Source organism: Canis lupus, chromosome 2 (genome assembly GCF_003254725.2).
Source record: "Canis lupus dingo isolate Sandy chromosome 2, ASM325472v2, whole genome shotgun sequence".
NCBI lineage: Eukaryota > Metazoa > Chordata > Mammalia > Carnivora > Canidae > Canis > Canis lupus.
Genome location: NC_064244.1, coordinates 73,632,493 through 73,651,309, shown reverse-complemented (window position 1 = coordinate 73,651,309; position 18,817 = coordinate 73,632,493). Strand labels below are relative to the sequence as shown.

At 51.4% G+C, this 18,817-nt stretch overlaps 2 protein-coding genes and 1 long non-coding RNA gene across 4 annotated transcripts in view; 2 read left to right on the top strand and 1 right to left on the bottom strand.

The window, feature by feature from the left end:
• Positions 1-983, top strand: part of RCAN3 (RCAN family member 3) — a 49,827-nt gene extending 48,844 nt beyond the window's left edge. Inside the window, exon 9 of the transcript XR_007404577.1 lies at positions 710-983. The gene's annotated coding sequence lies outside the window, so the exon portion shown is untranslated. The remainder of the gene's footprint in view (positions 1-709) is intronic.
• A 1,180-nt stretch (positions 984-2,163) lies between these two features.
• Positions 2,164-5,587, bottom strand: LOC112660492 (uncharacterized). Its single transcript, XR_003136974.3, has 5 exons — positions 5,449-5,587; positions 4,747-4,918; positions 3,959-4,142; positions 3,546-3,641; positions 2,164-3,279 (listed from the first exon to the last, which is right to left on the bottom strand). It is a non-coding gene; the product is annotated as an uncharacterized LOC112660492 (long non-coding RNA).
• A 195-nt stretch (positions 5,588-5,782) lies between these two features.
• The window catches only part of LOC112660291 (non-compact myelin associated protein), a 41,375-nt gene continuing 28,340 nt past the window's right edge, over positions 5,783-18,817 (top strand). The window contains exon 1 of one of the 2 annotated variants that reach the window (XM_049098813.1): positions 5,783-5,830. The gene's annotated coding sequence lies outside the window, so the exon portion shown is untranslated. The remainder of the gene's footprint in view (positions 5,831-18,817) is intronic. The other variant, XM_049098810.1, reaches the window with a different exon arrangement.

Sequence of the window (18,817 nt, the reverse complement as noted above, 5' to 3'; positions counted from 1 at the left end):
CTGGCCTCCCCTCTCCATTTTATGCGAGGTTTCCTTTGCTCAGTTGCACAATGGCATATTTGGGCGCTGCACAGCCCACATTTATCATGGGAATAGCCACATGAAAAATCACACTGTGTGCCCTGTAGATAATTAAGAACGATGACTTCTAAAAAAAAAAAAAAAAAAAGGAACGATGACTTCTAAGTCTTTTGGACTCCACCTCTTGATTGAGAGACAAGGGATTGATTTTGAAATCAATTGCCCTAGGTATGTTTGCTTCCTTTTTTTTTTTTTTTTTACTGGATTAATTAGTGTGGGTTCGGATTTCTCTGGATTCACAATTCTCTGTGCTTTGTCTCCCCCCTCTGAAATTGCATTCTAATCCTACATGACATTTGTCTGGTTTCCCCAGCAACCATCTCAAAAGCCATAAACTGCAGATTAAGGCTTTGAAGGGAGAAGTGAGAGTTGCACAGTCCTGGCTAGGAGGTAAAATCTCAGGTGCTCAGGAGGCTGGTTTGTAGCAATACCTTCTGCTGACAAAGAAAGGATGACTCAGTGCATTTGAGTATTTTCCATGTGGAAAGAGCAGCTTTTTGTTATTTTTAAATCTCCAAGCACCTAAGAATCCCTAGGGTACATCTGAAACAGGGGTGGTTTGTTAGGTAATTCAATAAGCAATTTTCATTGACTTATAAAATTTTTGTTTAAATATTATGATCTACAGGAAAAAGAACATAGAAGATCACCAGATTTCTATCCCACCGAATTCCCTTAAAGTCTTTTTTTTTTTTTTAAGTAATCTCTACATGCCACATGGGACACAAACTCACAACCTTGAGATCAAGAGTCACACACACCACCAACTAAACCAGCCAGCTGTCCCTCCCTTCAAATCTTAATCAGTATATGGACATACCTTTTACAGAGTTGTCAGAGTTGGCATGTGCTATTCTCATTCTCTATTTATGGATTTTCTCATGGATAAACACACTCCTGTCTCTTCTACTCTCAATAAACTGTTTTACTTCTGACATTTCTGGTTACCAAAAGTGTCTGTGGGGGTGAGTAGGGGTCCCACACCAAGCAATTCTACAACATTCAGTAGGTGTCCTATAATTTAACTCAATTCTGACTCTATCTACCAGGAGTTAGCATCAGTTAACCCACAGGTTAAGGACTCTGTCCCCCAAAACTATCTCCCTCTCCCCACCTTCAGTTGCCAATCATAAGTCCAGATTGTTACCTCAGTTTCTAACCAACTGGTATGAATCACAGGTTCCCAAGGTCCCTCCTCAGTTTCAATTAATTTTCTAAAGCTGCTCACAGAATTCAAACAGTTTACTCACTGGGTTACCTGCTTATTACAAATGATATTAAAAGATAAATGAACAGCCAGGTGAAGAAATATACGGATGAGGTGTAGAAGGGTCCTGAGCACAGAAAATTCTGTCCCCATGGAGTTTGGAGTGTGACACCTTCCTGGCAGGGGATGTATCTTTGTTTACCATCCCAGAAGTTCTCCAAACTCAATTCTTTTGGATTTTAACGGAGACTTTATTATACAGACATGGTTGATTAAGTCATTGGCCATTGGTGATTGATTCAGCCTCCAGCCCCTCTTCCCTCCCTGGATGGGTAAGGGCAATAAAGTTCCAACTCTCCAATCACTCGGCTGGTTCTGGCAATCAGCTTTCCTCTTTGTGTGAACCAGAGACTTTCCAAAAATCATTTCATTAACATACACTCAGGTGTGGTTGAAAGGGGCTTGTTAGGAATAATAGGAGAAACCCATTTCACCCGTTACTCTGAAGCTATTTCAAAACCTGAGGACAAAGGCCAACTATTAGAACAAAAGATGCCACTATTGCCCTAATCAGGAGAGTATATGGGTTTGGGGAGCTGTGAGCCAGGAACCACAGATAAAAACCAAAATGCACGTATTTCTTATTATAAATCACACTATCACATCCACACATCTCCATAAATTGCAAAAGCCTGAGTATTTGTACGCCTCGTGCCTTTGTTATGAAGCACACTTGGTTTGGCCATTCCCCCATCACTTGGAATTATGGTCATTCCTAGTTTTTACATGTGGGATATCACTTGATAATCGTGTTCGCTATTGCCTGCTACCTGTTACCTGTTACCTAGATGCCTATTTCGGTGTTCCTGTAAACAAAGCTGTCAGTTATTTTACCAGCAAAACAGGTTTATTCAGGAATAGCAGAGGATTGCAACTCAGGACATGCAAGCTATGGCAAAACCATAGGCAAGTCCAGTGAACAAAGACGAAAGAACAAAGAGGAAAGGGCAGGGAGTTGAGGACTGTTTTTAATAAAAATTCCTTTGGAGGAAACTGGGAGTTGTAAGTGTAGTGGCTTTTCACTGGCCGAGTTGTGACAGTCTCTCATTGGCTGGGCTGTTGCCAGACCAGGAGAAAATCTTCCTTCCTCATGCAGAGAAAATAATGTCCAGGCTTCTTTCTGTGTGGAATGCAAGGTATTGTCTCTTTCTATTGCTTCTGCAACTGATGAGGAGTGGTAGAGGGTGAGAGCTTCCCCTTCTGGCCTTCCGACTCCATTTCAAATGAGATTTCCTTTATTCAGGTTCACTGGTTTGCCCGAGAAATAAATGAAGCCCGTGGTCAGGCAGGTTCTGGACCGGGAGCTGGGGGACCTCTGCTTTTACCCAGGACATGGGCGTGTTTCCTCACTCCCCTGGGCTGAGGCTCTATGGGTGTAAAATCGCAGGGAGACTAGAAGGTCTCCAGGATGTGTCCAGCTCAGCCAAAAGGACGGTCAGTGATTCTGGTCGTGGAAGCCTCCACTGCTCAGGACATGAGCTGACTCATCAGCAGTCACCCCACGGCCTTCTTTGAATCTTCCTCCGCATCAGCAATTCCTGTCTGCCCGTCTTCCAGAATATATCCCAAATCTGACCACTTCTCCCCACTTCCACTGCCACTCCACCATTCCCCACCGCCCTGCCTCCTGGGCATCCTTGACCTATTCTTCTCAGCCAGCCAGAGAGGTCTGTTAAAAACAAAGGTCAGATCAGGTCATTGACTGTCTTCAAATCCTTCCCTGGCTTTCCATGGTCCTTGAGATGAAGTCCAAACTCCTCACAGTGACCCATGAGACCTCACGAGATCTGATCTCTGCCTGCCTCTGACCTCATCATCCTGTCCACTGTGCCTTCAGCCCCTGCTCAGGTCAACCACATTGGCCTTATGGGCTCTCTGTCCTCCAGGAATGCTCTCCAGCTCCAGTTGCTCCCTGCACCTCCTTGCTCGTCCTTGTTAAAAAAAAAAAAAAAAAAAAAAATTAAAATTCAATGGAGTAAATGTGAAGATCTAATTGGCGTAAGTGATTCATGAGTCACGCTGCATCCCCTCCAGCAAGGAGAGGGGGAACTCTGAGGAGTCATGGAAACAGAAGGTTTCCAAAGGAAAGAGGGTTGGGAAAGGAAATTATTAGCAAAAGAAAAAAAGTATTGTTTCAGGCAAGGCCATTTTCTTGGTGGGGGCAGGGAAGAACAGGGGGTTTTATCAGGCACATTACCTCATCTTCCTTTGGGGGACAGAGAGGACCCCCATGACAGATTTCCTCACTGGTGCTGACCGGGAAATTCCTGATTGACCGGTGAAGACCACATATCTGGAGGGAAACTGCAATTAGGTTAGGTTTAAGGCTGTTTGGTGACTTGGCTTAGCATAAGTGACTCCATCTTGGGCCTGTGTTTTTCTGCCTTCACATCCTTCAGGCTCAGCTCACCTGAAAGGACTTTTCACAGATGGTCTTTCTCTTGTGTTGCCATCCTCTGTGCTAGAGTATCAGCTGTTTCCTCGCCCCCATTGGAAGGTGAGGTCTACAGGGTGGGGCGGGCCCCCCACTGACTGCACCCCCCCCCCCACTGCCACCAGCAGAGTGCCTGGCCTGTAGTGAACACTCAGTGGGACTGATTGAATGCATACCCAGAAAGGGGAAGGTTACCCAGAGTCCCTTCACACTTCTGCCTCACTGGGCTTGGCTCAGGTGTCTGACTCCAGTCAGCTCTTTGCCGGGGAGGCTGGTGAAGGGAGGGGCTCGTTCCTGACCCCTCACTGCAGGTGTGTGCAAAGGCATTCTGACGTGGCAGGTGTGCTATGGCTGCTTGGCCTGGGTTAACAGAGAAAGCAGATGGTGGGGTCGAGCTGCGGATGGCAGAAGGCTGCAGACCATCAAATCCCACGTGGGGGCACAGACCTACCCAGAGATGCCAAGTTCCCTTTTGTGTCAGCACGTCCCCCTCCCCAGCCTCTACCACTCAGCATCATAATTCTCCCATTTATCTAGCATTTTGTAAATACTGTATTTTCTAATCCTCATCACAACTATACAGAGATAAGTGTATTCTCTTCATCCAACCAAAGGAAACGGAGTCTCAGAGAGGTGTTAAAAACTGATCCCGTCTTGCAGGGGAGTCAGGTCTGGAACCTGAGACCACTGACTCCTGAGCGCTTGACCCCAAGCACACCCGGGCAAGAGCTTCTGGTAGCATCTGGAAGCGGCTCCCTCCGGAGCATCTGAGCAGGCTCTCCCTGGGCTCCCCTCTGCTCTCCGCGGCCCCTGGTGTGTGGACAGCACCCCCCCCCCCCCCCCCCGCCACACACAGACACACACACAGGGGAGCTCTTGGAAGCCAAGGATTGTGTCTCATGTCTTTGGTGATGAAGCAGACCCCCCAGAACTGCACTCCTTAGTCTCCGTTATCAAAACCCACCGCGGACTCTGCTATGAAAACACGGTGCGCGGGCAGCCCCGGTGGCTTAGGGGTTTAGCGCCGCCTGCAGCCCGGGGTGTGATCCTGGAGTCCCGGGATCGAGTCCCACGTCGGGCTCCCTGCATGGAGCCTGCTTCTCCCTCTGTCTCTGCCCCTCTCTCTCTCTGCATCTCTATGAATAAATAAAATCTTTTAAAAAACATAAAAGAAAGAAAGAAAGGAAAGAAGAAAACACGAAAACACGGAGCGCTCAGTTCCCAGCCAACCTTGGGCGGGTGGGGGGACACACGTTGTCAAGGCCTGGACCAGGAGCCCAGGGCAACACGGCGCCCCATAACCCAACACTCTCTGGAAATAATCTGAAAACAGAATGAAGAAACATTCTCACGGGTGTGTCGCTGACCTTCTGTGTGACTTGGGGCAACTCCCCTCTGCTTCCCAGGCCTCGATTTCCCTGCTTATAAAAGGAGAGGGCTTGGGATTCTCCTTAGTCCCCTCCCTCTTTCTGTCCCTGCTGGCTGAGGACCTCCGGGTGCCGGGGTGGGGGTGGGGGTGGGGTACAGCAGTGAATCCCGCAGCCTCATTAAGGAGAGGGGCCCTGATTGCGCCCCGCAGAGTTCTGACCTCTGCGGCCATCAGGTGACCTGATGACCCCCACACCTCCCAATCGGGTTAACGCGATCCCACTTTAAGGACACCCACCTACATCTGGCCTGGGTGTCGCTAAGCTCCCTTCTCCCCTTCTGCCCTGCCCCGGGGTGGGGGTGGGGGCGCTGTTGGACCGAGCGCCCCGGAGGTGCGGGCCCCGGAGCCGCGAGAAGGAGCCCGGCCCCGGCGCGGCGCGAGGGCACCACGGGGAGGCGCCGCACCCCAGCGCCCCGCCCCCGGCGCCCCCGGAGCGCCCCCGCCGGCCCGGAGGGGCGAGCGCCGCGTGTCCCCGGGATCACCTGCGCGGGGCGGGCGGGGGGGCCGGGGGCGGGGTCCCCCGCGGGCGGGGCGGGGCGGGGCGGCCGCCGTGGCGCCGGCGGGAGGGCGGAGGGAGGGCGAGCTGGCGGCGGCGCGGGGCGGGCGGCTGGCGCGGCAGGTAAGGGGCTCCCGGGGCTTGTGGCGCGGGCGGCCCGGCTCCGGCGCGGGGGCTCGCGGTCCACCTGCCGGCCGCGCTCGGCGGACGAGAGCCCGGGGCTGGCGGCGGGGGCTCGGGTTGCAGGAAGGGCCCGGGGTGTGCGCGTGACGGCGGCGATCAGAGCCGGTGGATGAAGTTGCGCGTCTCCCGTGGGTGCTGCCGAGGGGGCCGCGGAGGGGGCCGCGTAAGGCTGCCCTGGGCGCCAGACGAGCTCAGCGGAGCGCGGAGAAGCGCCCTTAGCACCCACCTGCATTGGGTGATAGTGATATTCCGGGCATCCAGGAGGCAGGTCATCCCCTTGTCGCGCCCCCCACCCCATCCCCTTGTCGCGCCCGGGTCGGAGAGCCTGAGACTCCTCCGGAAGAAAGGAGGGGGAGCTGACCTGGCCAGCCAGGAGGTGGGAAGGACCTCTGTTTGCTTCATCTGTGAAATGGGTGTGTTGATGCGTGGGCCCAGGCGGGGCCTCTCGGGGAGGAAGAGCTGTGATTCTAGGAGTTGGAAACCCACACCAGGGGGAGGAACCCAGGGTTCAGGTTCGATCAGCAAATTGAGTGGACGCGTTGGAGCAGCTGCAGGTGGCTCCCCGAACAAGCTGCTCCAGAGGAAAGGCGCAGGGACAGCTACTATTCTGCGGTCTGGGTACCCTGGTGGGACAGGAGACGGATGTGTCACATACTCACAGGGCTCCTTTAGAGGGACCAAGGAAGTCCTCCAGTCTGGGAGGAGGATCTGGAAGGCTTCTTGGAGGAGATGGGATTGAGTGGAGCTGGGAAAGAAAGCACAGTGCTTAAGGGCCAGTGCTCTGGCATTAGTCAACCTGGGCGTTGGAATCCTTGCCTTGCCCCTTAGCCCGTGGCTAACTTAGCCTCGGGCAAAAACTTTTGTTCCTCTATGGTTCAGTTTGATGTACTCTCTAAATGAAGTAGTTTCTCTGAAAGATTAAGTCAGATAATCCATACAAAGTACTTAGTACAGAGTCTCTGTATAGTGGGCACTCAACAAACATAAGCTACTGATTTCCACTGGACTGGATGGAGCTCCTTATGGGCAGGGACAACGTTCGCCATCATCTCCCCAGCACTGGTGTGGGGCCTGGCGTATAGCAGGTCTCACTACATACCTGTTGGATGAATATGAATAAATGATAAATGAGTATGTAGTCAACAAGTAGCCAGTTTAGAGATGGCCAGATCCTCACAGATGGGTATGCATGTGGAAGACTGTGGTCTAGGTGGATGAAACAGTGTAAACATGAGCCCCAAGTATCAGATCAGGGGTACCGCCCTCGTATGGGGAGGAAGGGTAACATGATAAGCATATCCAGAGCTACAGAGGTAGGGAAGGGCCCTCAAAATCCTGGAATCTTGAATCCCAGCAGCCACACCGGAGTAGGTGAACGAGCTGGAAGCCTAGGTGGGTCAGATACCTTTCTCATGTCCTCTAAGTGGCCATCTCAAAGTTACATGTGTAAGGGGAAGAAGGGGTGACCAGAGACCCCAAAGGATCATGGGTACCTGATGGGAGCAGAAGAGAAAAGGGAAAGGAGCCCCAGAACCCCTTCATGGGGGTGGGGCATCCCTCACCGTGTCCCTGCTGCTCTCCGTGTGGGCTCACAGTGACATGGCCCAAGGGGGCAACATGGTGCCAACGAGCCAACCACTGGGTGTGTGTGATGACCCAGTGAACGAGGTCGGAGGAGCGTGCCACCCCATTCGGGGGCTCTGCTATTGGAGTGTCCTATCAACAGCCCATCCCTGTGGCTAGCTCCTGCGCTCCTATCCCACCACGGAGTGTGGCCCCTCCAGCCTCAGGCCAGGGGGGAGCCGTGTCTTGGGGGGTTGAGCCAACGTCTAAGCAGAGTGAGGGGCCTCTGTTCTGCAGCCCTGGAAAGGCAGTGTTGGGTCGCTCCCGCCCTGGTGTGACCAGGATGATGTGAGAAGCAGGGGTCTGAAGTGGAGGCGAGGGGTTGGGGGAACACGCCCCCAGGAGACAGGACGCACTGTACCCCCAAAAGAGCCAGGTTCAGAGTTTCTCCTCGCAGCACTTTCCACAATCGTTCATAATCGTTTAATTTGCCACTTGCCCTTGATTAATGGGTGCCTCAGAGACCCATGGGGCTCCAAAGAGCAAAGCAACATCCACACTGATCCCCATGCTACTGCTTCTGGGCTGCAGGATACTGGTGTTTAAGGGCGACAGGGACCCCTCGTTTAGAGGTGCCAAGGGTACCCTTTGTTTGGAGGTGCGAAAGCAGAGGGGAGATGTGCTCAGCCAGGGAGCGTTAGGTGGGGGCCCTGAGTTTCCTGATCCCAAGGGCTCCGGCTCTACAGCAGGCTCCGCTAAACTCTCTGGGAACTGAAGATGCTGCCACATTTGCCCTAATTTCCCTATCTTCCAATAAAAGGGGATGAAAAGTTAGAAAAAGAAAGTCAAAGTGGATGTTAAGTTGTCCAATGAAAGCTTTTAATTAAAAAAGAAACCCTCACACAGGATGATGAGAAAGGACTGTTATCTCTGTTCACTTTTTTTTTTATTTTAAGATTTTATTTATTTATTTATGAGAGACACAGGCAGAGGGAGCAGCAGGCTCCATGCAGGGAGCCCGATGTGGGACTCGATCCTGGGTCTCCAGGATCACGCCCTGGGCCGAAGGCAGGTGCTAAACCGCTGAGCTCCCGGGAGGCAGGGGGGGGGGGGGGGGTCTGTCACTGAATTTTTTTTTTTAAGAGGTAAAGAAAAATCATCAGCCCAGGGACCTCTCTAACCTAAGGCTGAACCCTCGCTGTCAGAAGTGCCGGGCCAAGATGCGCGCTCTGCAGGCTGGTCCAGCTCTTTTGGGGTCTGGCAGGACGCATCCCTCTGTTTTCCCTCGGGCAGGTTCCTTATGGGAAGGAGGGATCCTAGGCAGGAAGAAAGGAGGGGCCGAGCCAAGGCGAGAGCCAGTGGCTGTGGATTCCTGAGCGGGGCCGGGTGTAGGTAAAGCCCAGGGCTGTGGCTGCAGGGCTGGAACTTCTGCTGTGGTTTGAGCCTCCCCCGGGCAGGGTGGTGACTGCAGTTTGGCCTAAGGAAGGAAAGGAGGGTGTGCCAATCTCTAAGACAGAGAGGCCTGTTCTTCAGCCAGCTTGGAGGCCTGTCTGAGGGGCCTCCTGCCGGGGCTGGCCACTCCTGAGCCGTTGGGGCCCGGGGTGGGGGGTTGCCAGGTCCCCCGTAGCTGCTGGGGCCTCGAGGAGGTGGAGCAGGTGGGGTGAGACCCCGAGGCCAGCACACCCGGCCCCAGGGCGGCCCCGGGCAGCGGTCAGCAGCAAGCCTAGGCAAGGAGCAAGGACTTGGCCCTGTGCGTTGGGATCTTGTTCAAGGTGTGACACCTCCCTGGGCCTCAGTGTCCTGATGTGATAGGATTCTAGCCACGGCAATCACTTAATAGCTATTAGTCTCCCTTCCCCTCTAGAGAAGCTTGCATCTTGGGAACTGTTGAGCCCACCCTTCATGCAAACACAGCCTCAGAATTTTTTTTTTTAAGATTTTATTTATTCCTGAAATAGAGAGAGAGAGAGAGAGGCAGAGACACAAGCAGAGGGAGAAGCAGGCTCCATGCAGGGAGCTTGATGTGGGACTTGATCCCGGGGCCCCAGGATCACGCCCTGGGCTGAATGCTGAGCCACCCCGGCTGCCCAGCCTCAGAATTTTTAAATTCTTCCACAATTCACACCGCATTCCTTCCTTCACTCGTTCACCCCTTCTGCTTCTCCGGGGCGCACACCTGCTCCCGGCCTGCAGCTCCCGGCCCGCCCTGCAGGGTTCACACACAGCCCTCCGTGTGCCTGGCTGCTTGCAGACCTCCCAGCACAGCACAGCGGCCTGGCCCTGAAGCTGCCATCTGTTGCTGCACCTGGAGTTATCTCTTCAGCCTGTCGTGCACCTTGCTTCCCGCCGCCCTACCTCATCCTATTATCCTCCAACAGATTTCCTTAGGCTACAGCCTGCAGGTCAGGGAGGGAAACAAAGGTTCACTCCTGTTGGCTGGGTGCCTGCTGGTGTCCGCAGGGCCTGGAACACCCACAGCATCCCAGGAAGCGAGGGGTAGGATGCCCTTGTGTGAGGTGCAGAGACAGAAGCAGCTTGCTGGGTGCCACAGAGGTAACCAGGGATGCATTCTGACTTCCCTGGGCCCCGGGCAATTTTGCCTTCAGAGGCCCCTTCCTCCATAAAAAATGTTACAAGATGTATCTATGACTGCATTGGTATATTAAAGCATTTTCTCTGGGGCGCCTGGGTGGCTCAGTCGGTTGAGCATCCGCTCTTGGTTTCGGCTCAGGTCCTGATCTCAGGGTCGGGAGATGGAGCCCTTCATGGGGCCCCATGCTCAGCAGGTGTCTGCTCGAGATTCTCTCCCTCCCTTTCCATCTGTCCCTCCCCTGCTTGTGCTTACGCTCTCTCTCCCTCAAAAAAATAAATAGGTCCTTTTTAAAGAAAACATTGTTTTTCCAACCTAAAAGTTCCTCTTTTCTTCTGATCTTGAAAGAAATGAAAACATTTTTCTGGGGCTCTGGGCACTTTGTCTTCTGCGCCCCATGGCAGCGTGGGCCCTGGAGCTTACAGTTAGGCTGGGATTCCAGTGGAAGCTTGTCTCTGTGGGACTCTAACCTCCTCACTGTACTGCTCTTTAGCAATTAAAAAAAGAGCAAGCAAAGAATGGGGGGGGGGGGACTGGTTATCTGAAATCTTACCACTTGGAGCAGCATTAATAGTTCTCTCTGGAAAAGGGAACTTGATTTGTTTATCCTCCAACTCCCTGCCTTGGTGTTTTTTGACCTAAACTTTTTAAGGGTCAAGCCCACTGAGTCCTCTTTCTCCAAAACTCTAGGTGCCCCACCTGGGCCTTCTCTATACTCACAGACCCTAAGGAGAACTGGTTTGCCCAGAGGACAAAGAGGATCCATTTATCTTTTAGAAATAGCTCCTAATCCCCAGTATCAGTATCATTGGTCATAATAATAACAATAATTAACACATTTGCATGCCCTGCGTGCAGGGCACTGTGCTAATCCCCCAGCATGCATTGTCTCCTAAAAGCCTCAGTACCCTATGAATAGATACTGTCTATGATCATCTCCATTTTGCAGATGAAGAAACTGAGGCTTAGGAAGACTATGTGACTTTCAGTGCCAGGATTGGGACTGGGGTCTGCCAGTTGGTTGTCAGAGCATAACCTCATGAAGGCAGGGACTGTTTTCCAGTGTCTCCCCATCACCTGGCACAATACCTTGGTACATATGAGCCTTCAATGTGGAATGAATGAATGTTTGACAGATCCCAGAGCCTGACCTCTTAACCTCTCTCTGTCCTGCTCTTGAGGGAAGCTTACTGGCTTCCAGTCCTGCCCCTATGGCAAAACCTGGGCTGCTGCCCCCCCGGGGGTGGTCAGGGACAACTCAAACCTGGGGTGAGGCATTGAATAGAATAGGCAAAGGCCCAGGCATTCACTGTCCCGTCCACACCCCTCCTAGTACCCCCACCCCAGCCTGTGGAACCCCACTGGGATTCCCACTGAAATCCTCCTGCCCAGGCTGTCGCTCCCTTAGGAACTCAAAGGTGCAGTCCGACAGTCACAGAGGCAGAGTGGCAGCCAGAGGGGGTGGTCAAGGGTGTCTGTGTGGCTCTCCACCCTGGAGCTCATCTATTCTCCTCTCCTGTTATGACTTTGGCCCTTCCCCAGGGTATATTACCAGAGAGATAGCTGGTACCTCCAGGGGAACTTGAACTCACCGACAAAGTAATTAGACACCTAAGAAATACTACTATATAAAGAAAGGCAACTATAAAAGAAAGGCAATAAACCAAGTGACATATTACATCTGAAGCAGAATTATTGAAGCAGGGGGACCACAGTTTGAAAGGAAAATGTGATAATTATCTTAAGGTGATAAGAGCAGACATGTGTGAAACAAGAACAAGAAGTCATCGGCGAGAACCAAGTCAAACGTGAGCTATGAAAGTTAGAACATTTAAAATAAAGGACACAATAGATCGTATAAATATCTGGGTACAGCTGAAGAATTCACTAGTCATGAGTGAAATCGGATTGAGAACTGTCCCCGAAAAGCAGGAAAAGATAGAGGTAACAAAGAAAAAAGAAAAGCTGAGGGAGATGGAAAGTAGGAATCCCAGAAGGAAACGAAAATGACATAAATAAAGGAAATAAAGAATGAAACGATGGAGATTAAATGTTCCAGAATGAAATGTGGATGGTCTCAGATCGAAAGGGCTCCTAGAATAGCCAACAGTAGGAATAAGGAAAAATCTACACTGATATGGGGTGAAATTGAGACAACCAAAAACAGAGGAAGAGCAGGGAGAGAGAGAAGTAGCGTAGTAACATCCCTTACAAAGGACCAAGAAGCGGATTACCAGTCTACCCTTCAAGGGCTCTTGAAAAAAGAAGTCACCGTGCTATTATGAATTGAAAGAAAACCCTTTCAATCCAGCATCTTCAAGCCAGCCAAAGTGTCATTCAAACATGAGGTCATAATAAAGATATTCTTGGGCAAATAAAGCTGCAGAAGGTGGAAGACACAGATCCACACTGAAAATCCTCTTCAAGGAAATACTTCAATCATAAAAGAAAGAAATCCAGGAGACGCTGCAAGAATGTAGGGAAGTCGGGCATTTCCCACAAGGCTCAGGGTAAGCCGAGGAAGTGGTACTTGGCATTTTACGTAGGAAGGGGTTTATACACCTGATTCTTCAAGGGTATTGAAAAGGCTGGAGAAATCCACAACACTGCAGAACTGGCCAGACTGGGGAGCTGTGTAAGGCACCTGCTGTAATCGGGAAAGTGGGAGGATTGCAAAGCTGCCCTAAACTGTTGAAATTAAGGACACAGTGGCCAGAACTGTGCAGATCCGGGATCTGGAAGCTGATCTGCTGTAATCGCGCAGATCCTGGAACTCAGAGCCTGGCTCCAGTGGTAGCGGCACGCTTGCTCATCTCTTAAACCAACAGAGTGCGAGCCTTGGGCTCAGACGCTGGGAGGTAACTGTCTGGCTAGAATTTAATGACATTGATCTGCTTCATCAAATTCCTTGATGGCAATTGACATTGTTTTTTTCTATTTTCAGAGGTGGTAGAAAAATTGTGTTTCAAATAAACTGATAAATGTGTCTTTAAAAGATTCTATTCATTCATTTGAGAGAGAAGGAGTGAGCATGAGCGGAGAGGAGGGGCAGAGGGAGAGGGAGAAGCGGACTCCTCGATGAGCAGGGAGCCTGACCTAGGGCTCCAACCCAGGACCCTGAGATCATGACCTGAGCTGAAGGCAGATGCTCAACCAACTGAGCCACCCAGGTGCCCCAATATATATATATTTTTTTTAAAGATTTAGTTATTTATTTGAGACAGAAAGTGAGCTGGGGGGAGAGGGAGAGAGAGAGAGAGTCTTGAGTAGACTCTGCACTACGTGTGGAGCTGAACATAGGGGCCCCAAGATCACGACCTGAGCTGAAACCAAGAGTTGAAACCTAACTGACTGAGCCACTCAGGCTCCCCTAGACTGATAAATATTTTAAAGGAAAAGCAGGTTCAGGCATCTCAATACAAAGTCATCATGATTGGTGTAAACAATTATTAAAAGTGGTCGGAGGTGGCAAAGATGACCTGGGGAGGGTCTCATGATGGAGGCAGGTTTTGCTTGGTAAAGGTGGGAACACAGCCCTGGAGTCTTGTGCTGGTTATGTGATGCCGGAGAGCCAACCACTCCAAAACTTGGGTGCCTCAAAAACCACTTTTTTTTTTTTTTTTTTGTCTCATGGCTTTACAGGTTGGCCAGGGTCAGCTGGGAGGTTCTCACATGGGGTCTCTCACCTGGGGCCCCCCTGGGGCCCATCAGCACTGGCTCTCGGATGGGATCCCAGCTGGGGCTGTCAACGAGAGCATCCCCCTGGGGCCTCCCTGTGGGCCTTGGGCTTCTCAGGGCCCAGCAGCTGGGTTCCGAGAGGGCGGTTTCCAGAAGGAAGCACGTGGGAAGCAGAAGCTGCCATGCCAGGGCTGTAGCTAGAACTGCCAGTGGCACTTCCACCATATTCTAGGGGTCCTAGTGGTCATGGGGCCCACCTGGATTCTAGCGAGTGGCAAGGTGGACTCTGCCTCTTGGTGGGCATAGGGCCTGGGACATGCTGCTGAGGATCATGTGGGATGGAAGATTCTATGCAGCCAGATTCCCAGGAGCGCAAGCACTAGTGGGTCTGGAGAAAGGAAGCGTCTCATTCTACCTGCCTGGGGTGGGAGGAAGGGAGGAGACAAGTGTTGGTGGATAAGGTTGAGAAGAGTCCCTGGAGGATGCTGACTGCCAAGACCAAGTCAGAAGTGACTGATCGTATTGGAGTGGCAGAGAGATGCTGTGCAGAAAGCTAAAGGCCTGGCAGCTCTAGACTTTGAATTCCTTTTGCAAGAAGCGAGTCCCCAGGGAAGAGGCTGTGCCATCTGTTCCTTCACGGTAGCATATCCCAACCCCACGATGGAGTAAAAACCACGCTGCCCCCAATGCACTGGGCAGTTGTCAGACCGTTGTTGGATGCTGGGTGCGTGGCCAGGCCAGGTGCTATGCAAGTCAGTCTATGATTCATCAGCCATTGGACTATCCTAGAAATTCCAGTATCTGTGCCTTCATTCTGACTGTTGGCAGGCCAGGTCCGAGGACCCAGAAGAGATCCCATAGGACCAGCCAAGAGGGAAGGTTTTTGGCTTCAGAAAGGATAGAAATTAAACTCAAACCCACAAGAGGTGAAAACAGAGTTTAAGGAAGATATAGAGAGAGCAGATACAGTCTACTCAGGAAAGAAAGGACAGAGTCTCATCTTTGTTCGGGGCCTGGGGGTTTTATTGAGGACAGCAGTTGGGTGCTTGTGTCCTCTCAGGCAACCAGGAACCTGTTAGAACAGAGAACCGGGCCCACGTGTTGATTCCTTGGAGCCAGGGGGTCTTGGCATCCAGATGTCTTTGAGCACCAGTGATCTGGAATACGGTATGATAGCTTTGTCTGGTCATTCTCAGCTGCTCTTTACTTAGGTGTTACCTCTTCTAGAAAAATCATTAACTCCTCGCCCCTTACAAGGAGGCTATATGCTATCTGCCTTACAAAGCATGTGTAGAGGAGGGTGGGGGTGCAGGTCCTAGCAAGAAGAGAAGCAGGAAAAGGAACAGAAGAAGATTTGTAAGGGGCTCCTTCAGTCTCCCTGACTCCATTCTTTTGCTTCCAGAACCCCTCTTGGGCGCTTCATGGCCCCAGAATCCTTTGTGAGGCCAAGGATCCTGTTTTTTTACTAGAAAATTAGGGTCCAAGCCCAAGCACTGTAGGAGCCCAGAGGACAGTGTGACGCCTCTGGAGTCTGCAGGGAGCTGAGTGGGGAGCTCCGATGGGCATCGCTAGAACTCAGGGAGCCAGAGTCTGGAGAGTTCAGCGCACGTTCGAACCTGACCCTTCTTTGGCATTTGCTTAAGCCCATCTCTTCCATGAAGCTTCTCTCTGTGTGCGTGCATTCATTCATTGATTCACTCAGGTGTCTTCTTAAATGGCAGCTCCCTGCCCCCCAAGTGCTGAGTGCTGGCCACATGGCTCCAAGGCAGGTTTTGTCCCTTGGGGAGCTCCTAGAATAGAAGGGAAGGCAGACCTGTCTACTAATTACACTTTCCTGTCCTGAGTGCTCTAACCGAGGTCCCTAGGAGATGCTGTGAAGATCCTCAGAAGAGACTGACCTTTTTGAGATTGGTGGCGAGGCTTTGGGCAGGTCTGGGGGTTAGCATGCATGGCTAAATGACTTTTTTTTTTTCTTTTAAGATTTTATTTATCTGATTCAGAGAGAGAATGCAAGCAGGGGGAGCAGCAGGCCGAGGGAGAGGGAGAAGCAGGCTTCCTGTTGAGCAGGGAGCCCGATGCAGGGCTCGATCCCAGGACTCTGAGATCATGACCTGAGCCGAAGGCAGATGCCTAACCGACTGAGCTGCCCGGGGGCCCCGCTGAATGACTTTGGTACGCAAAGCCCTCACACGTGCCTGATTTATACAGCGAGGCTAAGTGATCGGCATCTACTATTAACAATTTGACTGTTGCAACCAGGAGTGGACAGGAAACACAAAGCGCAGCTTGCATGTGAGGCAACAGGCTCAGAAGAGGTTAAAGTCACAGGCCTGAGGTGACCCCACTAAGCTGGAATCCAAGCCCAGGGTAACTCTAGAACCCCTACGTCAGTCCGCCCTAGCTCACTGCCAGTCCACACTGCCAGTTCCCTTCCCAGAGAGGGGACCGACCCCGTGGGGAGGAGGAAAGCCCAACATTCCCAAAGGGCCCAGGTAGGGCCTGTGTGGGTGCCGTGGCGTGCCGGGAGAGGAGGCCGGAGGCGTAAGGGCGGCGGGCGCCAGGCCAGGGGAGCCAGGGGAGCCAGGGGGCTTGATTCCGTCTCTCTGCAGGCTCCGCAGGTTCCACCCTGGACTCTCTCCTCCCATGACACTGTCCCCCGAGGGCTCCTCAGCTCCCGTCCACGTCCTCAGGGGCAGAGCCGGGCCTGGACCAGCCGCCTCCCGACTCCAGACCCGGAGCTCACCCCCCGGCCCGGCCTCCCTCGCAGGCTGTGGTGTTTGCTCAGAACTGGAGCCCAGGGGCAGAGAGCACAGAAATATTTATTTATGTCATGGCCAACCCTAGCTCCCGGAGGCCCCGAAGGGGTACCTCACAGAGAGGTTCAGTTGTTCAGTTATGTAAGCCCGAGAGGCCATAGCAGGAGGGACAAGGAGCTGCATTATAACCACTTTTCCCTCAGCCCTGGACACATTTTGAAGCTGGATAACTTGACTTTTCCCTCTTTTTCTTCCTCTCTCGTCTTATTGACCTGGCATCTCTGGGGATCTTGGTGGTTCTGGATCATGCGTTGATTTTAGTCTGGTTCTGGTGAGACTGGGGTTTGGGGAGATCTTCCTGGAGGTGAGGGAGGGGAGAGAATATATTCAGCCTCCTTCCTGCCGAATGCTACACCAGAGGCTCTATCGTCAAGATCGCTCCCTTTTTTTTTTTAATTTAAATTCTAGTTAGTTCACGTACAGTGCAATATTGGTTTCAGGAGTAGAATCCAGTGGCTCATCACTTACATACAACACTCAGTGCTCATCACCAGTGTCCTCCTTAACGCCCATCCCCCACGTAACCCATTCCACCACCCCTCTGTCTGTCCTCTATCGCCAGGTGTCCCTTATGGCTTGTTTTTCCCTCTCTCCTTTTTTTCTTTTCTTCCTTCCCCACATGTTCATCTGTTTTCTTTCTTAAATCCCACCTAGAGTGAGGGGCACCTGGGTGGCTCAGCAGTTGAGCGTCTGCCTTGGGTTCAGGTCGTGATCCCAGAATCCTGGGATCGAGTCCCTCATCAGGCTCCCCACAGGGAACCTGCTTCTCCCTCTGCCTGTGTCTCTGCCTCTCTCTCTGTGTCTCTTATGAAGAAATAAATAAAAATCTTAAAAAAACAATCCATCACCTGTCTTTCTCTGACATATTTCACTGAGCGTAATACCCTCTAGCTCCATCCACATTGTTGCAAATGGCAAGATTTCATTCTTTCTGATGGCTGAGTTGGATTCCATACTACATCTATACCACATCTTTATCCATTCATCAGTCAATTTAGGCTCTTTACCCAAACATCAACCCTATGAAGGAGGTCCCATTTATTACCTCTATTTTACAGAAAGGAATGGAGATACAGAGAGGTTAAGTAACTTTGCAAAGCTGGACACCCAGCAGAGCCAGGTCAGTCTGGCTTTGATGCTTCTGGTTTTCAGACCTCTCACTTGGGTCTGTAACAGGGATTCTTAAGAGAGCAGGGGTGCCAGCTTCTCCTTACGGAGGAAGTTTCTCCACAGCTTATTCCCAGTATATCCCTCACATCTGATCTCCACTCTGGCCTTCCCTACACACTCAGCTCCACTGAGCCGGGACCCTCACTGTCCCATCCTCTCACCAAGATGTACACTTCCCTTCCTGACTGTGCTCATCCCACTCCTGCCCCCTTGTCTCTACTCCTGCCATTCTGCCCAGCAAGAATATCACTCCTCCCTTCTTCACCTTACAAAATCCCAGTAAAATACAATAACAACAATAAAAATATTCATTGAGCAAAAGCAGTGAAGTGTGCTGGCTAACAGCATGAAATGCGGGGTGTTTTGCCTGGGTTCCACCCAGTTCCACCACTTTTGCATGATCTCAGGCAAGTTACTTAACCTCTCTGGACCTCAGTTTCTTCATCTGTAAGATAGAGATAGTAATGTCCACCTCAATAGGGTTCTTATGGGAGTTATAAAAATAAAAGCAATACAAATAGAAACAAAGTTCTTAGAAAAATTGTAGGAAGTGCTCATTAAATGCTTATTCTTGGGATGCCTGGGTGGCTTAGCGGTTGGACGCCTGCCTTCGGCTCAGGGCATGATCCTGGAGACCCGGGATCAGGTCCCACATCGGGCTCCCTGCATGGAGCCTGCTTCTCCCTCTGCCTGTGCATCTGCCTCTCTCTCTCTCTCTCTCTCTCTCTCTCTGTCTCTGTCTCTGTCTCTCATGAATAAATAAAATCTTAGAAAAAAATAAATGCTTATTCTTAACATGGAACCCTCAAAATATGAGTTAGATTGCCTGGGTTCACATTGCATCTCAATTGGTGACGTTGGCCAACTTATTTAACCCTCTTGGGGCTCAGTTTCTATATTTAAGAAATTTAAATGCTAATATGCTTTCTACTTTGGGTGGATGAGTCCAGTATGGGACATGACCATCCATTGAAGAGAAGATGCTAACTGGCCAGTGGGGAAGGAGGGACACAGAGCTGTGAGAGCACACAGCACAGGGGTTTTAAGTGATTATTGGGGTAAAGAATCAAATGTGTCAGTAGGTGAGGAAAGTGTGCTCAGTACGTGCAA